The sequence below is a fragment of the Lithobates pipiens genome, unplaced genomic scaffold (genome assembly GCF_037356315.1).
Source record: "Lithobates pipiens isolate NorthernLeopardFrog02 unplaced genomic scaffold, aLitPip1_a1.2 Scaffold_18, whole genome shotgun sequence".
Classification (NCBI taxonomy): Eukaryota; Metazoa; Chordata; class Amphibia; order Anura; family Ranidae; genus Lithobates; species Lithobates pipiens.
Genome location: NW_027507758.1, coordinates 618,665,153 through 618,690,430, shown reverse-complemented (window position 1 = coordinate 618,690,430; position 25,278 = coordinate 618,665,153). Strand labels below are relative to the sequence as shown.

Genomic DNA, 25,278 nt, shown 5'->3' with positions numbered 1-25,278 from the left:
CCTGATAAAAACATATGTGTGGATGAGTCCCTTGTCCACTGGCCAGTGGCTTTCAAGTATCAGATGCTACAGCTCTATTTAGTTACAAGAAGGTCCAGTTTCTGGTACAAAAACTTTGCAATTTAACTTATTTGTAATCGAAGTCTTCAAGTGGGAAATGCGATATACTTAAGAAACAAGGCCTGTGGTGTGCCATGGCCTGGCTGGTCAGTATGCTTGAAAAGAGGGCATACCCTGAATGTAAGAATAAGAAAAATGCTATGAGTATGTATGACAAAACTGGGGGAAACGGGTGGGTGGGCACCCAGAAATGGCAACCCTGGCCCTGACAGAGAAGGAGGGTTAAATAGTCCCTCAGACTCCTCCCACAAATACAGGCTGGCCTTTGGCCAGCCTTCCCACTTGTAATCGGAGTCTTCAAGTGGGAAATGCGATATACTTAAGAAACAAGGCCTGAGGTGTGCCATGGCCTGGCTGGTCAGTATGCCTGAAAAGAGGGCAAAAAGTTTTGGTGGAAAAGGGAAGGTAAAGATCCAATCCATAGAATGACGCGTGCCCGGTTGGCAACAGTAAGTAACCAATAAGTATCCGCTGTGACAGGAGAACCCACGACTCCTGACCTGGTGATGAGAAGGAACCCCCTTTAGAGCCTGCAAAGCTACGCAGAACCCAACTGAACGTCCCGTGAAGGATAGGATGAGCCTGATGCCCAACGTAACCAATACATGAGAATGAGCTGCTTGTGAATGAGAGGATACGTGGGGGAAAGGGAGCAAGGGCTGACCCAAGGAACCCCTGCAAGAAGACTGAAAAACCTCAACGGACACCAGTGAAGTAGCCAGGGGCGGACTGACCAGTCTGTCACTCGGACGCCGCCCTAGGACATTAGGGGCCCGGACTCGGCCATATGAGAGGCCACTTGCAGCAGCTGAATTACATGCCGCGATGCAGATAATAACACTGCTAACTGCATGCTGCTCCCCGCTGGCCCCTCCCTCCCGTCCATCCCAGGTGCTTGTACTGTATGTGTCGTGATATCACCTGGGACGGACTAGAAGAGTGGAGGGGCCGGCGAGGAGCAGCGCACCATTAGAAGTGTCTCAGCATCCGGTGACTCAGTGAGTGAAGCTGAGACAGCAGGGCCACCACACGTGATGTGGGGGCAGGTACAGATGTATGGGCCCCGGGTCCCCCCATTCCACAGTGTCCTCCTGGCTGTGTGCATGTCCCCCTGTGTGCATGTCCCCCTGTGCTGTGTAAGTGTCCTGTGTGCATGTCCTCCTGTGCTGTGTGAATGTCCCCCTGTGTGCATGTCCGCCTGTGTGCATGTCCCCCTGTGCTGTGTGCGTGTCCCCCTGTGTGCATGTCCCCCTGTGCTGTGTGCATGTCCGCCTGTGTGCATGTCCCCGCGTGTGCTGTGTGCATGTCCCCCTGTGTGCACGTCCTCCTGTGCTGTGTGCGTGTCCCCCTGTGTGCGTGTCCCCCTGTGTGCGTGTCCCTCCTGTGTGCGTGTCCCCCGTGTGCTGTGTGCGTGTCCCCCTGTGTGCATGTCCTCCTGTGCTGTGTGCGTGTCCTCCTGTGTGCATGTTCCCCTGTGTGCACGTCCTCCTGTGCTGTATGCGTGTCCCCCTGTGTGCGTGTCCCTCCTGTGTGCGTGTCCCTCCTGTGTGCATGTCCTCCTGTTCTGTGGGAGTGTCCCCCTGTGTGCATGTCCTCCTGTGCTGTGTGAGTGTCCCCCTGTGTGCGTGTCCCCCGTGTGCATGTCCCCCCTGTGTGCATGTGTCCCCCTGTGTGCGTGTCCTCCTGTGTGTGCATCCTCCCTCCAGTGTCCCACTGTGTGTGCGTTCTCCCTCCAGTGTCCCCCTGTGTGTGTGTGTGTGTGTGTGCTTGTGTGCTCTCCCTTCAGTGTCCCCATGTGTGTGTGCTCTCCCTCCAGTGTCCCCCTGTGTGTGCTCTCCCTCCACTGTCCCCCTGTGTGTGCATGTGTGTGTCCCCCTGTGTGCGTGTGTCACCCTGTGTGCGTGTGTCACCCTGTGTGCCTGTGTCCTCCTGTGTGAGTGGCCTCCTGTGTGCATGTGTCCTCCCATGTGTGCGTTCTCCCTCCAGTGTCCCCTTGTGTGTGTGCTCTCCCTCCAGTGTCCCCCTGTGTGTGTGTGTGTGTGCTCTCCCTCCAGTGTCCCCGTGTGTGAGTGTGTGTGCTCTCCCTCCAGTGTCCCCCTGTGTGTGCTCTCCATCCAGTGTCCCCCTGTGTGTGCATTTTCCCTCCAATGTCCCCCTATGTGTGTGCACGTTCTCCCTCCAGTGCCCCCCCATGTGTGCATTCTCCCTCCAGTGTCCCCTTGTGTGTGCTCTCCCTCCAGTGTCCCCCTGTGTGTGCTCTCCCTCCAGTGTCCCCCTGTGTGTGCTCTCCCTCCAGTGTCCCCCTGTGTGTGCATTTTCCCTCCAGTGTCCCCATGTGTGTGTGCGCATTCTCCCTTCAGTGTCTTCCCCCGTGTGTGCGTTCTCCCTCCAGTGTCCCCCCGTGTGTGCGTTCTCCCTCCAGTGTCCCCCCGTGTGTGCGTTCTCCCTCCAGTGTCCCCCTGTGTGTGCATTTTCCCTCCAGTGTCCCCCTGTGTGTGTGTGCATGCGCGTTCTCCCTCCAGTGTCCCCCTGTGTGTGTGTGCATTCTCCCTCCACTGTCCCCCTGTGTGTGTGTTTTCTCCCTCCAGTGTCCCCCTGTGTGTGTGTTCTCTCTCCAGTGTCCCTGTGTGTGTGTGCACGCGCGTTCTCCCTCCAGTGTCACCCTGTGTGTGTGTGCGCGTTCTCCCTCCAGTGTCCCCCTGTGTGTGCATTCTCCCTCCAGTGTCCCCCTGTGTGTGTGTGTGTTCTCCCTCCAGTGTCCCCCTGTGTGTGTGCGCTCTGCCTCCAGTGTCCCCTGTGTGTGTGCGTTCTCCCTCCAGTGTCCCCGTGTGTGTGTGTGTGTGTGTGTGTGTGTGTGTGTGTGTGCGTTCTCCCTCCAGTGTTCCCCTGTGTGTGTGTGTGTGTGCGTTCTCCCTCCAGTGTCCCCGTGTGTGTTCTCCGTCCAGTGTCCCCGTGTGTGTGTGTGTGCGCGCGCGTTCTCCCACCAGTGTCCCCCAGTGTGTGTGCGTTCTCCCTCCAGTGTCCCCCAGTGTGGGTGTGTGTGAGCGCGTTCTCTATCCTGTGTCCCCCAGTGTGTGTGCACATTCTCCCTCCGGTGTCCCCCTGTGTGTGTGCGCGTTTACCCTCCAGTGTCCCCCTGTGTGTGTGTGTGTGTGTGTGTGTGCGTGTGGGTTCTCCCTCCAGTGTCCCCCCCTGTGTGTGTGTGCGTGTGTTCTCCCTCCAGTGTCCCCCCCCGTGTGTGTGTGTGTGTGTTCTCCCGCCAGTGTCCCCCCGTGTGTGTGCGTTCTCCCTCCAGTGCCCCCCCCCGTGTGTGTTTGTGCGTTTTCCCTCCAGTGTCCCCCCTGTGTGTGTGCGCGCGTTTTCCCTTCAGTGTCCCCCCTGTGTGTGTGCGCGCGTTTTCCCTCCAGTGTCCCCCCTGTGTGTGTGCGCGCGTTCTCCCTCCAGTGACCCCCCTGTGCATGTGTGTGCGTTCTCCCTCCAGTGTCCCCCCCATGTGTGTGTGTGCATTCTCTCTCCAGTGTCCCCCGTATGTGTGTGTTCTCCCTCCAGTGTCCCCCCATGTGTGTTCGTTCTCCCTCCAGTGTCCCCCCCCCTGTGTGTGTGTGCGTTTTCCCTCCAGTGTCCCCCCTGTGTGTGTGCGTTCTCCCTCCAGTGTCCCCCCTGTGTGTGTGTGTGCGCATGCGTTCTCCCTCCAGTGTCCCCCCCTGTGTGTGTGTGCATTCTCCCTCCAGTGCCCCCCCGTGTGTGTGTGCGTTCTCCCTCCAGTGTCCCCCCCCCCCGTGTGTGTGTGTGTGCGTTCTCCCTCCAGTGTCCCCCTGTGTGCGTGTGCATTCTCCCTCTAGTGTCCCCCTGTGTGTATGTTCTCTCTCCAGTGTCTCCCTGTGCAGGTTTGGCTTGAGTGTGGAGACCAAGGGGGCCCCATGATCTTCTATTGCCCGGGGGCCCCATGAGTTGTCAGTCTGCCCCTAGAAGTAGCACAGTGAAAAGCCCCCCAACCCCTGGCCTACCCATACCTGGTAAAAGGAAGTGAGAGGGAGAGTGCAAAAAGACCAGTGACAGGAGAGGAAAACTGGCTGCCTGATAGATGTGATGGAGTAGACACCATGGCAAAGAGCATTTTCGACCTGGAGACACCATGCCAGACACAGGACACTGGTCCCACCAGATACGAACAGGTCATGTTTCAGCCTGAGACCTACCAACCAAGACAAAATCCTTAACCGAGGAAGGAGAGTCAGACTCCAACCCAGGGAAATAAGTCCCATGGCATGGTACAGCCATGCCCAAGTGACTGAAGCCCCCCCCACCTGGAACAGACCGGGGATCAGAAAAATGACTGGACCGACGTCCCTGAGCAGTACTCCAGGCAACCTCCTAGACAAAAGATCGGAGTTGAGAGTGGAATCCAGAATCATGACGACGTCGCCCAAACCTACCACCTAAGGACCGTGGCTAGGACACACCCTGACTACACATCCCTGGGCGGTAACCAGGGCCTCAACACAACAGGACATCAACTGACGAAGATTGATGGCTGTTTCTGACCCAAAGGTGAGCCCAGTGGCGAAACAATATTAGCACCAATCAGCTAGCCCCCCAACAATGGCCGGGCTGAAGGAAGTGAGTGCAAGCATGGTTGATAATGGTATGGATGCCAAGACGGCCCAACCTAAAACACACAAACTAGATAAATGACAGACAATCAGACACGAGAACAACAACGCCCCTCTGCCTACCCAAGAATGAAACATGAGCAGAAATGTCAAGACCACTACGCGTACATGAACCTGACGACAGACCCCCCTCCCCACCCTTGTGTAAGTGGGAAGCGAGCCTGAGTAACCTGCAGCGCAGAGACAGGTAATTAACTGAAAACTCAGGGCTAGTATCGTGATCTGTAGACGTGACAGATCCTGATGTGCGAGCCCTAGCTAACTGACTCAGGTACAAACATGAACACAGATACGATGAGACATGGCAATCAACAAAGACAAACCTATCAGAGTATGTCATAAGTGAACAACGCCCCTCTAGGAACTCTGAGGCTAAACCCAGAGGGTGAAATGCTATGACAGGCCGTGCGGGCACTTCCGGTTATGGTGTATTTAAGGAATGTGCTCACGACCAATCACGATCCCCTGAAGAAGTCACGTGATTGACATAACGCGTAGGGAGTGGCGTGACGCGATACTGGAAGTGAAGTAAGACTGGCGGAAGACGCCGGTACACCATCTTTCTTTATGCGCTTTCTTATTATTTTAAATGTGAGAGTCTTATCTTATTTTTAACTGATTGAACCCAATTTTTTAATAAATTACTACACTATTGGAGCCCCTCTTCTCTCCCTATGTTTCATCTTTGAGCTGCACATATCAGCAGATATCGCCATCGCAGACACTATCTAATAATACAGTGATGTTTGGCCCTCTGGTTGCCTAGCATGGATATACACGGTATTCCAATCATTTATTGTTGAAGATCCTCTGGTGGCTAAGAAAGGAACTGAAGCTGTCTGATATACCTGATGTGCCTGTTTTTAAAAGTTCTGAGGTGAGAGTTCTGGGAGAGTTTCCTGTGTTTAGATGAACATATTTCTTTGCACCATTCCTTGAATGCATCTGATGTTATTGAACCAAGATTTTGGGACTGATTTTTGGGACTGTTTTTTGTGCCTATTTTTTATGCATTTATAATTTTTTATACACTTATATTAATTTTGGTTTTAAGCACGTAGCACTTTTTAGTAACATTTGGGTTGCGCAGGACCACTCTATATTTATAATTGCTATGACAGAAATGCTGGGCAGAAACGCTATGACAGAGATACTGATAGAAAATATGTCACGACAGAAACGCCATGACAGAAATGCTAAAAGTTAATGCTGATGCAGAAACGAAGTGACAGAAATCCAGGGCATAAACGCAGTGACAGCAATACTAAGACCAAAAAGCTGAGGCAGAAATGCAATGTACAGAAATCCTGGGGCAGAAACACTATGACAGAAAGCTAAGACAGCAATGTAATGGCAGAAATCCTGGCCAGAAATGCAATGACAAACCATGCTGAGACTGAAATGCAATGACAGAAATCCTGGGGCAGAAATGCTATGACCGAAATGCTGACTGAACGCCGAGCCAGAAACACTGAGACTGAAACGCCGAGCCAGAAAAAGCTGGGCAGATCACTGACAGAAATCCATCCTGGGGCAGAACGCTATGACTGAAAAAGCTGGGTAGAACGCTATGACTGAAATCCTGGGGCAGAATGCTATGACAGACATGCGGGTAGAACACTATGACAGAATACTTGGGGCAGAAACGCTATGACAAAAATCCAGGGGCAGAAACGCTATGACGAAATCCAGGGGCAGAAACGCTATGACAGAAATCCGGGGGCAGAAACGCTATGACAGAAATCCGGGGGCAGAAACGCTATGACAGAAATCCAGGGGCAGAAACGCTATGACAGACATGCCGGGCAGAATGCTATGACAGGAACACAGGGGTGGAAACACTAGGACCGCCATGCTGGAAAGAGCGCTATGACAGAAATGCTGGACAGAATGCTATGACGGAAATACTGGACCGAACGCTATGACTGAAAAAACCTGGTCTAAATGCTATGACCGAAACCTGGACAGAACGCTATGACAGAAATGCTGGACAGAATGCTATGACAGGAAAGCTGGACAGAACGCTATGACCGAAATGCTGGACAGAACACTGTGACAGAAATCCTGGACAGACCGCTATGACAGAAATGCTGGACAGAATGCTATGACGGAAATACTGGACCGAACGCTATGACCGAAAAAACCTGGACTAAATGCTATGACCGAAACCTGGACAGAACGCTATGACAGAAATGCTGGACAGAATGCTATGACAGGAAAGCTGGACAGAACGCTATGACCGAAATACTGGACAGAACACTGTGACAGAAATGCTGGACAGAACGCTATGACAGAAATGCTGGACCGAACGTTGTGACAGAAATGCTGGGCAGAACGCTATGACAGAAATGCTGGACAGAACGCTATGACGGGAATGCTGGACAGAACGCTAAGATGGAAATGCTGGACAGAACGCTAAGATGGAAATGCTGGACAGAATGCTATGACGGAAATGCTGGACAGAATGCTATGACAGAAATGCTGGACAGAACGCTATGACGGAAATGCTGGACAGAATGCTATGACGGAAATACTGGACCGAACGCTATGACAGAAAAAACCTGGACTAAATGCTATGACCGAAACGTGGACAGAACGCTATGACAGAAATGCTGGACAGAATGCTATGACAGGAAAGCTGGACAGAATGCTATGACCAAAATGCTGGACAGAACACTGTGACAGAAATCCTGGACAGACCGCTATGACAGAAATGCTGGACCGAACGTTGTGGCAGAAATGCTGGGCAGAACGCTATGACAGAAATGCTGGACAGAACGCTATGACGGGAATGCTGGACAGAACGCTAAGATGGAAATGCTGGACAGAACGCTATGACGGAAATGCTGGACAGAATGCTATGACAGAAATGCTGGACAGAACGCTATGACGGAAATGCTGGACAGAACGCTATGACAGAAATGCTGGACAAAACGCTATGACGGAAATGCTGGACCGAACGACAGAACGCCATAACGGAAATGCTGGACAGAACAATGCGACAGAAAATGCTGCTATGACAGAAAAACGCTGGACAAACCGCTAGCTGCGATAAAAAAAAACACTGATCAAAGAAAGTAAAACAAGTGAAAGCAGCAAACCTGGCCTCAGGTCTGGCCGTTGCCATGGCTGCAGTGGGTGGTCTGATCCCCACTGACACTGCAGCAAAGACGCCGGTTGAGGGGAAGAAAGGAGTGACTTGCGGGAGACTGCCTATCCCCAGTGAGCACCAGGTGTAAACCGACAGCCTGCCCCCCTCATGAACCAAACATACACGAGGAGAGGAGCAGGCCAGGTGGAGCTTGGAACCTTTAGAGATGGACGGACGCGCCCCCCCCCCCCCGCTATGAGCGCCAGGAAAAACGGGGTGGGCCGCCCACTGGCCCCACGGAGCTATGAGGAGATGATTGAAGGTGGATGGATGGCTGGACGAACGCCCCCCCCCCCCCCGCTCCCCCGGCATGAGCGCCGGGAACAACGGACGGGCTGCGCGCTGGCCCCACGGAGCTGTGGGGAGATTAGTAAAGGAGGACAGATGGCCAGATGAACGCCCCCCCCTCCAGATCCCCCCCGGTATGAGAGCCGGGAAAAGCGGGCGGGCCACACGCTGGCCACATGGCGCTGAGGGGGGACTGAGAAAAAGCGGGCGGACGGACGGACAGCCCCCCCCCAGCATGAGCGCTACGAGAACCAGAGAACCAGGTGGGCTGCACGCTGGCCAGATGTAGCAGAGGGGAGAAAGTGAGGAGGACAAAGCAGGACCGAACACACCCCCCACCACCCAGAAATGGCAACCCTGGCCCTGACAGAGGAGGAGGGTTAAATAGTCCCTTCGGCCAGCCTTCCCACTTATTTGGCCATTTAGAGTGCATATGTCATGTCCCATAAATCCATGCATCAGAAGAAGCTGCACATCAGAGAGTACCCATCCTACAGCCGCCCATCAGCAGAGTACCCATCCTACAGACACCCATCGGGGGTACCCTTCCTACAGCCGCCCATCAGAAGAGTACCTGTCCTACAGCCACCCAACAGCAGAGTACCCATCCTACAGCCACCCATCAGCAGAGTACCCATCCTACAGCCACCCATCAGAAGAGTACCCGTGCTACAGCCACCCATCTGCAGAGTACCCATCCTACAGCCGCCCATCAGAAGAGTAACCATCCTACAGCTGCACATCAGATAGTACCCACCCTACAGCCGCCCATCAGCAGAGTACCCATCCTAAAGACATCCATCAAAAGAGTACCTGGCCTACAGCAGCACATCAGTAGAGTACCCATCCTACAGCTGCCCATCAGCAGGGTACCCATCCTACAGCCATCCATCAGAAGAGTACCCGTTCTACAGCTGCACATCAGCAGAATACCTGTCCTACAGCCGCCCATCAGCAGAGTACTCATCCTACAGCCACCCAACAGCAGAGTACCCATCCTACAACCGTCCATCAGCAGAGTACCCATCCTACAGATACCCATCAAAAGAGTACCCGTCCTACAGCAGCACATCAGTAGAGTACCCATCCTACAGCCACCCATCAGCAGAGTACCCATCCTACAGCCACCCATCAGAAGAGTACCCGTCCTACAGCCACCCATCAGAAGAGTACCCGTTCTACAGCCACACATCAGCAGAGTACCCATCCTACAGCCACACATCAGCAGAGTACCCACCCTACAGCCACCCATCAGCAGAGTACCCATCCTACAGCCACCCATCAGCAGAGTACCCATCCTACAGCCACACATCAGCAGAGTACCCAGCCTACAGCCACACATTAGCAGAGTACCCATCCTACAGACACCCATCAAAAGAGTACCCAGCCTACAGCAGCACATCAGTAGGGTACCCATCCTACAGCCCCCCCATCAGAAGAGTAACCGTCCTACAGCCACACATCAGCAGAGTACCCATCCTACAGCCACCCATCAGCAGAGTACTCATCCTACAGCCACCCATCAGCAGATACCCACCCTACAGCTGCCCATCAGCAGAGTACTCATCCTACAGCCGCCCATCAGCAGAGTACCCAGCCTACAGCCGCCCATCATCAGAGTACCCACCCTACAGCAGCACATATGCAGAGTACCCACCCTACAGCTGCCCATCAGCAGAGTACCCATCCTACAGCCACCCCTCAGAAGAGTACCCATCCTACAGCCGTCCATCAAAAGAGTACCCACCCTACAGCAGCACATAAGCAGAGTACCAATCCTACAGCTGCCCATCAGCAGAGTACCCATCCTACAGCCACCCCTCCGAAGAGTACCCATCCTACAGCCGCATATCAGCAGCGTACCCGTCCTAGAACTGTCCATCAGAAGAGTACTCATGCTACAACCACCCATCAGCAGAGTACCCATCCTACAGCTGCCCATCAGCAGAGTATGACAGATGAGAGCTTTAGAGAGCTCTCCAATTCTGATTCAGTGTACGAACCCGTCAAAAGTAGTGAATCAGCGACTGAAAAAGGATAAGGTGCTCTGAAGTCCAGGCAGCCACTAGCAGCACCAGACACCCCAATGGTCAATCGGCAAACACCAATTGCACTAGACCCCAGGAGGAAATGCCCAGTACCAGCACTGGAATATCACATCAGACTCAAAGAATCAGGGCCCATTTTGTCTGAGGGTTTACTTAAAAAAAAAAATGAAGAACATGCTTATTGGTCCACCCACCCCATCCATCACATACCCATTTATTCTGCTGTAATTCCAAGGTCACACTATGACATGATAATGCGCTTCCTTCATATCAGTGACAATACCCAGTACCCTCCCCGAGATCATCCTGGTTTTGACAAACTATCCAAAATTGCCCACTAATTTTTTTCCCAAAGATTTGCTGAGCTTTATGTCCCTGATGAAAACATATGTGTGGATGAGTCCCTTGTCCACTTCACTTGCCAGTGGATTTCAAGAATCAGATGCTACAGCTCTATTTAGTAACAAGAAGGTCCCATTTCTGGTACAAAAAAGTTGCAATTTACCTTATTAATTTGGCTATTTATAGTGCATATGTCATCTCCCACAAATCCACAGAAAGACCCACCACCACCTTTCTCAAGTTTATAGAAGAAATCGTCACTTCCCTTATTTACCAGCAAAGACCATGTTTTTTGCCTGCTGCTTGGACTGACCTTTTGGCCTGCTACTGTAGTACTTGGTTTCATGATAACACAGGGGTCTCCTATATGTGAGGGGCTTGAGAATAGTGTTCTGCGTGTAGAAAAAACAGTTTTTGGTTTTCTCTGGGTTTTGTGATTCCTGGACCATGGTCTTCAGACTGGAGGCTTTGAAGAGATTTGGGTGGGAAGAAGCCTCTACCCCTGTGCCCATTCTTTCCTGACCGAGGCCCTAAGACTGATGTTCCTGCCTGCTGCCTGAGCCAATACTTTGGCTGTGCTGACCATATCTTTGCCTGCTGCATGTACTGACCCAGGACTTTTTATGGATCATGTTCCTGTCTGCTGCCTGGACCAGTACTTTGGATGTGCTGACCATATCTGTGCCTGATAACTGTACTGACCCTGGACTATTTATGGACCATGTTCCAGCCTGCTACCCGTACAGACCCTGGCATGTTTATGAACCATAGTCATGTCTGCTGCGTGGACGATTCCTTTGGCTTTAGTTGACCACATCTCTGCCTGCTTCCTGGACCAATGCTCTCTTCAAGCCACAGGTAATCGTTTGTTTACCCTTTGTTCAGCCTCCTATACTTCCTGGCCAGTGAACATAGCATGGTGCTAGGGGCAGCCATGTACCAGTAGGTTAGGCTTACTTGGCTTTTAGGAAGAGGAACTGCTGTAGGTGAAGCCATGCTATGCTATACTCACTGACCACTCATATAGAGGCGATCATTACAGTAATTTTTTTCTATACAGTGTTGTTGTTACTTTTTTGGTGGTCAGGAGTATATAATGTACAGTCCACCATTCAGAGTGCAGTGAAGGGCTGTAACATACACCCCACTGCTGAACTATACCAGGTCATATGGCTACAGCATGGGAGACCACCTTGCCAGTTGGGGCTCCCCACTGTGGCAAAGCACTTTGTCCCAATGTTGATTAGGACAAAGGCCTCTTCCCCACAACTCTGCCTGGTTGCTATGGGGGCTTTTCGTCAGAGAGTTATCGGAATCTAGAAACCCCCTTAACAATTAAGGGGACCCCAGACACTGTCCTCCACCTGAATGAGTACGGGGTGCATAGTACACAATGGTAACACTGGCTTAAGGACAGCTTCCTGAGCTGTCATCATCTATATAAGTGAAGGGACAGGGATAGCTGTATTATCATCACCCTGTTATGGCCAGTGGTCATATTTAGGAAGTGATGTCACTGCTATCCTCATCCCTTTTCTTAGCACCCATGTCTTCCTTAGGTACTAGTGACTGATGGAAGCTGACATATATAGAAGCAGTAGAAATGGCACTTCTTTCTATGATGCGTGGAATGCACGAAATGGAGCGCAAGAACAGCCAAAATCCAGTCAAACTGTCAGCTCATTCATACTCTATAACAACTAAACTTGGAGCTCATCCCAAGTGGTCATTGGCGTTGTCCTATACATTGGAGACCAATGGGAGAAGGACACCCTTATATCAATGGTCAGTGTAGTGGTCCTTTACATTGGTGACCAATAGGAAAAGGACCCCCTAATATCAGTGGTCAGTGTAGTAGTCCCTTACATTGGAGACCAATGGGAGAAGGGCCCCCTTATATCAGTGATCAGTGTAGTAGTCCCTTACATTGGAGACCAATGGGAGAAGGGCCCCCTTATATCAGTGATCAGTGTAGTAGTCCCTTACATTGGAGACCAATGGGAGAAGGGCCCCCTTATATCAGTGATCAGTGTAGTAGTCCCTTACATTGATGACCAATGGGAGAAAGACCCTCATATCAATGGTCAGTGTAGTGATCCCTTACAATGGAGACCAATGGGAGAAGAATCCCCTTATTTCAGTGGTTAGTGTAATAGTCCTTTACATTGATGACCAGTAATAGAAGGGCTCCTTATATCAGTGGTCAATGTAGTGGTCCCTTACATTGATGACCAATGGGAGAAGGATCCCTTTATATCAATGGTCTGTGTAATAGTCCTTTACGTTGATGACCAATGGGAGAAGGATCCCTTTATATCAGTGGTCAGTTTAGTGGTCCCTTACATTGATGACCAATAGGAGAAGGACCCTCATGTCAATGGTCAGTGTAGTGGACCCTTACAATCGAGACCAATGGGAGAAGGATCTCCTTATATCAGTGGTCAGTGGGAGGACATTCTTACATAATCACCAGTGGGAAGACTGCCCCCCTTACAGATCATTGATACCAGTTGCTACTGAGAGACAGAAATTGTTCATTGCTGAAGGAAACCCTATAAACCTTTTCTATTCCCCTTAGTGGGAGTGGAGATGACACTATGTATATACATATATATATATATATATATATAAACATACACACATAGCATAAGGCCGTGTTCATAGTATTAGATGTTTCTCCAGGGCTGCAGTTCCTCTGATCTCCACAAGGTGGTAATCTCACTTCTACCAAGAATAGACAATTCTATGGAATACAGACAGGAAGTAATGTCACATACAGACAGGAAGTTCCAGGTGAGAGGCGAGTCGGGAGGAAGTAGAGAGAAGACATTGGTAGAAGTGGCAGCAGAGGAGGTAATAAGATCTTCTTTTCTTTTTACACCCAGTAACTCCCCGTCATGTCCGTCCTCTTCCTCCATAGTCACTGTGATGTCTTTTATCTCCAGCAGATGATGATACACACATATATAGTGTGGGAACCTAGATTAACCATACCTCCCAACTGTCCCTGATTTTGAGGGACTGTCCCGGATTTGGAGCAATGTCTCTCTGTCTCGCATTCCTCCTCATTTGTCCCTCATTTTGGTCTGATCTATAAAGTTTGTGTATAAAATGCACTTTTTATCTTTCAAAAAGTGTTTCCCAGCGCTAAACTTTTCATCCAATTTCTAAATTGCTGCATTTGTACATTTTACAAAGCCAATATAAAGGAACAGTAGTGGTAAAAAAAAACGCACTTGTGGATTTAATTAACATTTTTTTGGGGTTAATGCCCCTTTAAGGGGGTGTGGCAGAGGGCGTGTCCTATGCCTACATACATTTGCTAGTAGGTGCCCCTCATTCCCATCTCAAAATGTTGGGAGGTATGGATTAACCCCTTCAGGGGCAGAGTATTTCCCCACTTACTGGGGTCGGAACATTCTCTTCATGTTGGAGATGTGTCACCTCCTCACCTTAGCCGTCTCTTGTGATGAAGGCTGAGATTCAGATTTGGGCTGTACTGAAATTTGCACTTCCACATCCTTCCTCAGAAGACATCAACCCTCCCTTCTCTGTGCTGTACCCACTTACCTCCGCCATATACCCCGGGCTCCAGTGCCCCGCCTGCAGGCCTGGGACCAGCATGGCGGAAGGAGTGTGGGGGGGGGATCAGTTCTCCGATCTCCCCTCCAGGGAACGAACTTAGAAGAGATGAGCATTTCATCAGGTTCAGGCTCGGAACTGTCATTTCCAGGGCACTGTGGTCAGGGAAGCAGCTGATTGATCCCGATCTGTACTTGATCAGTTTCACTGGGGTCCATAAGCGGTGTTAAGGGTCTAATAGACCCCCTGAGGTCTGCTTAGAGAGGGCCCATTATTTCTATAAGGTTAGGTATAAATAAAAGCTGTAAAACAACATAACAGAAAATAAATACACACTAAAAAAGCATTTTTAACCTGTACACGTGCATAAGGACAAAAGCACATGCATCTATGTGTGTATGTATGAAAGCTTTTATTGCACCACACATTAGGTAGGCATTGCCATGCACACGAGAGTGAGCAGCCCCACTCCTTGGGTGAAATAGTCATTTAGATGTACAGAACCAGGAAAAACATTTTTATTTATTGATCTTCCGTTTGATCCTTCTGTTATTGAGCTTCTGTTCTCCTGGCAGTCCACAATTTCCTCTACTCGCCTGCAGTGGACTGCCCCTCCTGTCCAGTGAAGGGCTGTGGGCTCTGCATTGGTCTAGATGACTTCAGAGAACCTATAACCAGTGGAGAATAGCAGAGAAGAGACGGCGTGGGCCAGTCTTAGAGGAGCCTGTGGTAGTGGAACATCGGGGAAGTAAAAGTGCCCAATATTCCAATTATGTTGAGCCGTGAAGGCTTAGATAAAGATATTTATGGGGAGGGGAATGCAGAGTCTATATGCCTTTTGGATTAGGGCTGCAACTAACGATTTTTTTCATAATCGATTAGTAGGCCGATTATTGTTTCGATTAATCAGATAATAACCTTTAAAGTGTGGTGTATAATTTAATTAATAGGTAAAGTTTAAACAAAAAAAAATATTTATTCTTAAATATCTCTATGCAGTGGTAAATGTAAATAACCAACTATATGTTTAGGGAGCAAAATATCTAATCCACTCTGAGAATAAAGGACAGAAGAGATATAGTGTATATACTATTAGAGGAGATATATACTGTATATGCTATTAGAGGAGATATATACTGTATATGCTATTAGAAGAGAGAAATATACTGTATATGCTATTATAGGGGATATACTGTATATGCGATTAGAGGAGATATACTGTATATACTATTAGAAGAGATATATACTGTATATACTATTAGAAGAGATTTACTATTAGAGGAGATATACTGTATATACCAGTGATGGCAAACCTTGGCACCCCAGATGTTTTGGAACTACATTTCCCACGATGCTCAACTACACTGCAGAGTGCATGAGCATCATGGGATATGTAGTTCCAAAACATCTGGGGTGCCAAGTTTCGCCATCACTGGTATATACTATTAGAAGAGATATACTGTATATACTATTAGAGGAGATATATACTGTATATTATATACTATTAGAAGAGATACTGTATATACTATTTGAGGAGAGATATACTGTATATACTATTAGAAGAGACACTGTATATACTATTAGAGAAGATATATATATACTGTATATTATATATGTTATAGGAGAGATATACTGTATATACTATTAGAGGAGATATATACTGTATATTATATACTATTAGAAGAGATACTGTATATACTATTTGAGGAGAGATATACTGTATATACTATTAGAAGAGACACTGTATATACTATTAGAGAAGATATATATATATACTGTATATTATATATGTTATAGGAGAGATATACTGTATATACTATTAGAAGAGATATATACTGTATATTATATACTATTATAGGAGAGATGTACTGTATATACTATTAGAGGAGATATATACTGTATATTATATACTATTAGAGGAGAGATATACTGAATATACTATTAGAAGATATATACCTTATATACTATTAGAGGAGCTATATACTGTATATAATATTAGAAGAAATATAATGTATATACTATTAGAGGAGATATATACTGTATATACTATTAGAGGAGAGATATACTGTATATACTATTAGAGGAGATATATACTGTATATTATATTAGAGGAGAGATATACCTTATATACTATTAGAAGAGATATACCTTATATACTATTAGAGGAGCTATATACTCTATATAATATTAGAAGAGATATACTGTATATACTATTAGAGGAGATATATACTGTATATACTATTAGAGGAGAGATATACTGTATATACTATTAGAGGAGATATATACTGTATATACTATTAGAGGAGATATATACTGTATATAATAGAGGAGAGATATACTGTATATACTATTAGAGGAGAGATATACTGTATATACTATTAGAGGAGAGATATACTGTATATACTATTAGAGGAGAGATATACTGTATATACTATTGGAGGTTGAATGTAGTAAATATCATCAGACTCGGATATTTTTTTAGTTAAAGAAAAAAAAAAGTTAGACTTTTGCAGATTTTCAAACAGAACTGTAATGTAATGTTATATGTTGGCCATACAAAAACAATGTCTTCCTTAAAAAAAAAAATTCATTTTAAGAACGTTCGTTCGATTTTCTAATTGTTAATGCGGGTCAAATCGACGTTCGTTTTCAACCACAGTGACAGGAAAATTTGGAAATAATAGATTTCAGACAGTGTAATTGGTTTTCGTTCAGGAATTTAAAAACAGAAAGTTAAAAACAAGTGAAAATTTTAAACAACGTTCTTTCATTCAGCGAATGTACAAAGATTTTTCGTCTGAATATTCTCGTCTAAAAATTTAACGGTGTGGCCAGCAAAGGACTCGGTACACACCTATGCAGTTTGCTTTTGATCTGTTTCTATACAGCTTTTTGCTGTGCGTTAAGTACAGCATAGCGCGCCCCAATAGTAAGGTAAAGAGAACTTCTACCTTTAGAACCAATCACTACCTGCCCAGGACTACATGTCCCATGAGGCATCGCTCCTCACACAGTCACAAGTTCTCAGGCACTTACTGACATGTATAGACGGTGTACTGAGCTGTATGTGTGCTGCGCTGTATTTCCTGATATGTAAACAAATAATGCATTCTGTATGCAGGCCAACTAATTGGCTGGCCGATTAATCGATTATGAAAATAAAATACCTTATTTTCTGGAGCACTTTGGGCTCCGGCCATCTAGGAGATGATGTAACTAGGCGATTCCCATGGACTTCCGGGGATGTCGGCGTCCTCTGTCCGAGGAGTCCCACGGGAATCGCCTAATACTGTAATGTCTTCAATACTGGAAATGATGCGATCAGGAGGACGGGAATGTCCTGGTTGAAACGTTGCTATAGCAATGGAGTGGGAACTTCCGCCGTCGCTCCCATTGCTATGCCAACGCACCAGGACAAAAGAGTGCCGAGCAGTGGCATTACTGCGCACGGGTGAGATCGGCAGGTGCATGCTGGGTAGCCAGCTGCACCGAATCCCGGAAATGAACACAAGGGGGCTCCAGATGCCCACAGCAGAGATGGACCCTTCTGGCTTCCGAGATCAGGTTAGTTTTAACCACTTAAGCCCCGGACCAATTTGCAGCCAAAGGACCAAGCCCCTTTTTGCGATTCGGCACTGCGTTGTTTTAACTGACAATTGCGCGGTTGTGCAACGTGGCTCCCAAACAAAATTGGCGTTCTTTTTTTCCCACAAATAGAGCTTTCTTTTGGTGGTATTTGATCACCCCTGCGGTTTTTATTTTTTGCGCTATAAACAAAAATAGAGCGACAATTTTGAAAAAAAAATGCAATATTTTTTTACTTTTTGCTATAATAAATATCCCCCAAAAATAAAAATAAAAAAATTTTTTTCCTCAGTTTAGGCCGATACGTATTCTTCTACATATTTTTGGTAAAAAAAAATGCAATAAGCGATTATTGATTGGTTTGCGCAAAAGTTATAGCGTTTAAAAAATAGGGGATAGTCTTATAGCATTTTTATCAATTTTTTTTTTTTTTACTAGAAATGGCGGCAATCAGAGATTTTTATGGTGACTGCGACATTATGGCGGACACGCAAGGAATTTGCAACATATAAATGACAAAAATGTGTCAAAAATGTCCGATGTGTCCGCCATAATAAAAGAAGGGGCGGGGTTAGTGGGACTTTATATGAGGTAACGAATGGGTAACTTTATCTACCTCCATCCCTGTTATATGCAAGGAATTTGCAACATTGGCAAAAAGAATGTTGGGACTTTATATGAAGCGCAGCTAAGAAAATAAAGATTAAAATCACGTGATCATGGGCTCCAAAAATATAAACATTGCGTCAAAAAATAACATAATAGTATGATTCAATAGAATCTGAGTAATTTAATTATACATGATAATGACATATTTCATAGCAAAAAATATAAAATAATAATACAGAATGGTAGTTACCATAATATAAAATTCATGAACAACATGATTAAGTTGATAATGGTAAAATATAAAACCAGTCTATGGGTAATAGAAACATTGGTACACGGTAATGTAATTATATTAATTCATAAACAACAATCATGTAATCAGTAAAAAAGATAGATAAATAAAAAATAAAAAGTGATAATAAAATTAATATCACTAATTGCAGAGTCTCAAGATCACATGATATTGAAGATGTAGCATAAGGCTAAGGCTCTACGCGTTTCGTGGGGACTCCCACTCATCAGGAGTAGTAAACAAGTGCAACGATCTGTGATAAAAGGTAGAAAATTACAAGGTGAACATTTGCTGGACAAAAAGGAAAGAAAGGCAAGAGTGTACTAAACGTTCTTACCTATAGTTACATAAAAGTATAATATAATTCAAAGTGGAGGACGCCATGAGGGAAACAAAGCCTCTCCCGGAGCTGAGGCTGCACAGGTGGGGCTACGTCGAGGCACAGGGCAGCAGCAGGAGGAACAGCAATAGTGAATGTTTGATGATGGAGTGTGTGGATACCAATAACTGTGAAAATTCTGTGGAGAGAGTGATTATGGTAAGTGTATACGTCCTATACATATGCCCAAATTCACAAAAAAAAATAAAAAAAAAAATAAAAAAACAGTGAAAAACTAGTAACCGAAAAATATGAATAAACAATTACCTGAAAAAATGTGTTATGTACCTTAACATCCCAGTAAGACATCATGAAGGCCAGTGTATGTGAAAAAGGAAGGGTAGTATGATGTGTGCTCCGTCAGCACGCTGTCCTTAAGCCAAGAAACGGCCATGGTGTGCCGCCAACACCACGCAGCGTTATGAAGCAGAGGGAGGAGGAGCAAGGCCAGCTGTCTGCCATATGCAGGTACTCCTCACTTAACGACCAGGTTCCGTTCCAAGGACCAGGTCGTTTAACTAATTGGTTGTTAAACGTGGAGTCACAAGAAATTAGTATTTTAAGCATTCTTAACTACAGGAATACCCCACTTTTAAGTATACAATGGGACCATAGCATATATGTGTAGTACTTACCCCCGAAGGAGCGGCTGAATTTTTCTGGGCTTACCGATTCCTTGTCTAGGGGTTCCCAGGGTTGATGACCCAGTAACTGTAGAGACCGACACTTGGATTCCTTGTTAGGATTTTTATTCTGCATAAAACAGTTAAACAAACTCAGTCTCTAAGTTGGGAATAGAGGGTATCAGGGTAAAGTTTAGCTCAGGTGCTTGGAACCGCTGACTTCAATAAAAGTCTCTCTCTGTACACAATCCAGGGAAAAGCCGCTCGCAACTGGATTCTTTAACTGTTGGATAAATCCTTGACCTTGGATCTAACAGCCAACAAGTAATTCTAGCCTTGCAAAGTCTCTTACACAGACTTGGTTGAAAAAACTTAGTTGTAACAGGAAGGATAGAGGTAGGAACTTTTCTTACTGTACCAGACTCTTGCAGCCGGTCCGGCGATACCGTAAGAAATGTGGATTCAATCAATGTCCATGGCAGCTCAGCTTCCAGGCTCTTGCCGAGCAGCCAGCCTCGTGCGTGGCCCTCTTACTGAAGAGTCCTCCCTGGTTGCATGTAGAGTTGCTGGGCCTCTCCAAACCTGAGACGGCACCAGGACACCTTGGAATCCTCCTTCCAGTTACTGCGCCTTGTACTAGCCAGTTCCAAGGCTCGGAAACGGATGGATCTGCACCCCAGGCGATGAGGGCCTCTGGGGGCTGGTCAGGAGGACCTGGACCATGGAGTCAGCAACAACTTCTGGACCAAAACCCAGAACCAAGTGACTTCAACACCTTAAGTACCCTCTCCTGGAATACACAGCGAGACAAACGCCCACTGATTGGCTCCGAGAGAGAGATTGGTACCCAAATGCGTCCAACCAGACTGCGTTCTAAGGCCCCTCACAGGTGCGAACCCCACCTATGAACAGGCAGAACCTCAATACAGCCCAGCCAAACTGATGCCAAAGCATAATTAACATAATTTAGAACAATTAACCCCAAAACGTAACTATAGTTTTGGGCAAAAACTAAATTTACAGACAGCGCGTACTCATTAGGAGTACCGGCGCTACATATGTAAAATGAAAATGTACTTAAAGTGAAGCAATACCTTTTTCACTTTGCCAATGCATGTAAATACACTAGCTCTATGGGAAATCGTGGTTCCGCTTGACATATCACTGCTCTCGAATTTTAACATTGGCATTTATGGGAAATCTTGGTCAAATTGACATGGCGCTACTCCCAAACCATAAGTAACAGGGACACCAAACTTGGGGACCCAGGACTATGATATGGTAGATTACCTAGGCAAGCTGGTCAACCCCAAAATCGGATATGTTGTAGTCCTGGGTCCCCTCTTGGTGCTCCCCAAGTTTAGTGTCCCTGTCATTTAGGGTTCAGGAGCAGTACCATGTCGAGCATTTCCCACAGACGCCAATGTTAAAAATCAGGAGCAGTGCCATTTCAAGCTGATCAGGATTTCCCACAGACGCAAATGTGTCCGTACTCGCGACTGTACGTAAAGCTTATTGTGCCTGTACTGTACCGTATTGTGAAAAAAAGGTCTAAACACACAACTCCAGCTCAATAACTTTGTTTAATTTGCATAAGTTCAGAACACAAACTAAAATTCTGTACTGTACAATACAATGATGTATATGTCAGAAACTATGAAATCAGACCGAGACAGAAGTACAGTTAAATCACACTTGTTTAATAATAAAAGTAAAAAAAACAAAGGTAGTCAATGCACAGCCAAAGTTCAATAACCGGAATGGATAGTCAGCCAAGCCAGAAGTTAGGGATCAATGTAGTGGAACAGCAAGCAGGATCTGGAGCCAGAAGGGATGTCAGCAAAGCAAGTCTTGAACAGGATCGCAGGAGATAGTTTCTGTGATGTTGACCAAGGTGGTTTCTTCTGATGTGACCAAGGCGAAGGCAGATATGAAGTGAGCTGGACAGCTTTAAGTAGGCAGGTCAGATGAGCTGGATAAGGAACAGCTGGTAACTGTGGAGAGAGATGGGAGCTGGCAATTAGCTGACAGCTGAGTAGCCAGCCCATAGAAGGAAGGGCTAAGCCAGCCCTGACAGTACCCTCTCCTCAATGACCCCTCTCCCTCAGAGGGCCACCGGGCTTGAGGGGAAAACGTCTATGGAACTCACGGAGGATGACAGGGGCATGTACGTCCGAGGATGAAACCCAGGAGCGTTCCTCCAGGCCGTACCCCTTCCAATTCACCAGTTACTGCGGTCAGCATGGAGTCTGTACCTATCATTAGCATGACGCAAAGCCTCCTGGACTTGTACCCAAATGGAACGAAGACCACGGAGATGCTCCTCTAATGCAGGAATACTCTGCGGAACAAACGAGTCAGGCAACATGGAAGGTTGGAAACCATAAATGGAGAAAATCGGGAGGCAGAATTCAAGGCACTGTTGTGAGCAAACTCTGCCCATGGTAATAGGTCTGACCAGTTGTTATGGTGGTCAGAAATATAGCAACGTAGGAATTGCTCCAAGGACTGATTGGCTCGCTCTGCAGCCCCATTAGACTGCGGGTGATACGCAGAAGAAAACGCAAGCTGGATTCCCAACTGTGCACAAAAGACTCGCCAGAACAGGGAAACAAACTGACTGTCCCTGTCCGAGACAATCACCTTGGGTAGCCCATGTAAGCGAAAGATCTCCCAAGCAAAAATGGAAGCCAGTTCCTTAGAGGTAGGCAACTTCTTAAGTGGAATACAACGACACATCTCTGAGAACCGGTCAACCACCATAAGGATAACAGTGTTGCCTTGGGAGTTGGGCAACTCCACAATGAAATCCATTGACAGGTGAGTCCAGGGCCTCTCTCCACTGGGTATGGGTTGTACGAGGCCCACTGGAAGGTGTCGTGGAGTCTTACTCTAAGCACACACGGGACAGGCAGCTACGAAGGCAGTAACATCAGCCCGTAGACTAGGCCACCAGAATTGTTGGGAAATGGCCCAAATGAGTTGATTCTTCCCAGGATGGCCAGTTGCCTTGGGAGAATGGTAAGTCTGGACCACAGCAGTACAGAGACTCTCTGGGACAAAGCAGCGGTCACAAGGTTTCTCAGGAGGAACATGGACCTAAGCAGCAAGAATTTTGTCACCCAAAAGAGAAGTAAGACTGGTGCGAACCGTAGCCAAGATACGATCAGGAGGAATCATAGGAACCGGAGCCGACTCCGACTTGGAAGTGGAGGAAAATTGTGACAAGGCATCAGCCCTTACATTCTTAGTACCGGGTAAGAATGAGACAATGTAATTAAAGTTCAACAAGAAAAGAGCCCATCGCGCTCTGGGAGAGAGTCGCTTAGCCTCAGACAAGAATGCAAGATTCTTATGGTCAGTAAGAATAAGAACAGGCACAGTGGTACCTTCAAGGAGATGTCTCCATTCTTTCAGGGCTAAAATGATCGCCAACAGCTCTCTGTCACCAATCTCATAATTGCACTCAGTAGGTGACAATTTCTTGGAAAAGTAGGATGCAGAGCACTCTCAGAGTTAGGACGTTGAGACAGAAGGGCGCCAACTCCAGTCTCATGCCGCCTACACACGGGCGGATTGTATGGCGTACTTAGTCCGTCGAAACACATTTCAGCGGACAATCCGCTCGTGTGTGGGCTTCAGCGGACTTTTTCAGCGTGCAGTCCGGAGTACTAAGTATTTCGGTTTTTTCGAAATTCTGTCCGTCGTACTTTGGTTTCAGCGGACAATACGGTCGTCAGTATGCTAGTTCGACGGACTAAGAATGGCGCATGCCCAGAAAGGATTTACACGGCGGAAGGGTGCTTTGCTGTGTCTTGGACTTCCTATTTCTAGTCCCGTCGTAGGTGCTGTACACGTCATCGCGCAAGCTTTCGACGGACTGTTTGTGTATCCGTGTGTGGTCAAGTCCGTTCAGTGGAAAGTATGACGGACTGTCCGTCGGATTGTATGACGGACTAAGTACGCCATACAATCCGCTCGTGTGTACGCGGCATCAGAAGCATCAGCTTCTAGGATAAAAGGCAACGTAGGATCAGGATGTGCCAACACAGGAGCAGAAACAAAGGCAGCCTTGAGAGTCTCAAAGGCCTTAATGGACTCTGGAGACCAACTCTGTGGGTTACCGTCCTTTCTGGTCATATCAGTCAGGGGCTTAACCAGAGACGAGAAGTTACGAATAAACTTCCGATAGTAGTTGGTCGAAACCCAGGAAATGCTGCAGAGGGCATAAACCCACAGGTCGAGGCCACTGTAGGACTGCCGAAAGTTTCTCTGGGTCCATTGAAAAACCAGCAGTGGAAATGACATAGCCCACCTGTTCACGATGGAAACCTGTTCACGATGGAACTCGCACTTCTCCAGTTTACAATAGAGATTTTTCTCTCTTAGTTTCTGAAGCACACGATGGCATCTGTGTGGTGGCTCTCCAGGGACTTGGAAAATATGAGGATATCATCGAGATAAACCACCACACAACTGCAACAAATCTCGGAGGACATCGTTAATAAATTCCTGGAAAACTTCCGGGGTGTTACAAAGGCCAGAAGGCATTACCAGGTATTCATAATGGCCTGTTCTGGTATTAAACGCAGGTTTCCACTCGTCCCCCTCCGGGAGCATACCAGGCCCTTAGGTCTGGCATGGATTTCAAGGGGAACCTGCTACGTCGAAAAAACGGCGTGGGGGTCCCCCCAAATCCATACCAGACCCTTATCCGAGCATGAAGCCTGGCCGGTCAGGAAGGGGGTGGGGACGAGTGAGCGCCCCCCCCCCGGACCGTACCAGGTGGCGTGCCCTCAACATGGGGGGGTTGGTATTTTTGGGGAAGGGGGCGCCCTGCGGCCCCCCCCACCCCAAATCACCTTGTCCCCATGTTGATGAGGACAAGGGCTTCTTCCCGTCAACGCTGGCCATTGGTTGTCGGAGTCTTTGGGCGGGGGGCTTATCAGAATCTGGGAGCCCCCTTTAATAAGGGGGTCCCCGGATCTCGGCCCCCCCAACCTATGTGAATGAGTAAGGGGTATATTGTACCCCTACCCATTCACCTGGGGAAAAAATGTCAATAAAAAACACAACACAAGTTTTAAAAGTCATTTATTAAAGTGGTTGTAAACCCTTACAAACCACTTTGACCTACAGTACATGTAGATCCAAGAAATATCTCCTAAACCTATATGGTTTAGGAGATATTTACAAAAAGACAGCCACCTATGCATACTAGCTCATTATGCCTTTGCCTTGCAGGTTGCTTCTTTTTTTTTTTTTTTCACATGGGTTTGCAACCACTTTAAGCAGCTCCAGGGGTCTTCTTTCGACGTCGGGGGGGGGGGGTCTTCTCCCGGTGTCCGGCCTCTTCTCCCACTCTCCGGTGTCTTCTCCCGGGCTCCTCCGCTGTCTTCTTGCAGCTCTTTTACTAGCAGAGGAGCCCGGTCTCCTCTGCCCTCTGTCCTTCTCTCTTCTTCCGATGTTGACCCGGCGCAGTCTTCCGCTGTACTGGCTTGTGCGACGTGCGCGGCGACATATATAGGTATGGGGCGTGGTCAACGGATTATGTCACGCGGTGACCCCGCCCCTTTATGACGTCAC

General features: G+C 47.5%; 1 protein-coding gene across 1 annotated transcript in view; it reads left to right on the top strand.

Moving 5' to 3' along the window:
• Positions 1 to 13,408: 13,408 nt before the first annotated feature.
• Positions 13,409 to 25,278, top strand: part of LOC143986845 (uncharacterized) — a 237,704-nt gene continuing 225,834 nt past the window's right edge. Inside the window, exon 1 of the mRNA XM_077485254.1 lies at positions 13,409 to 13,475. The gene's annotated coding sequence lies outside the window, so the exon portion shown is untranslated. The remainder of the gene's footprint in view (positions 13,476 to 25,278) is intronic.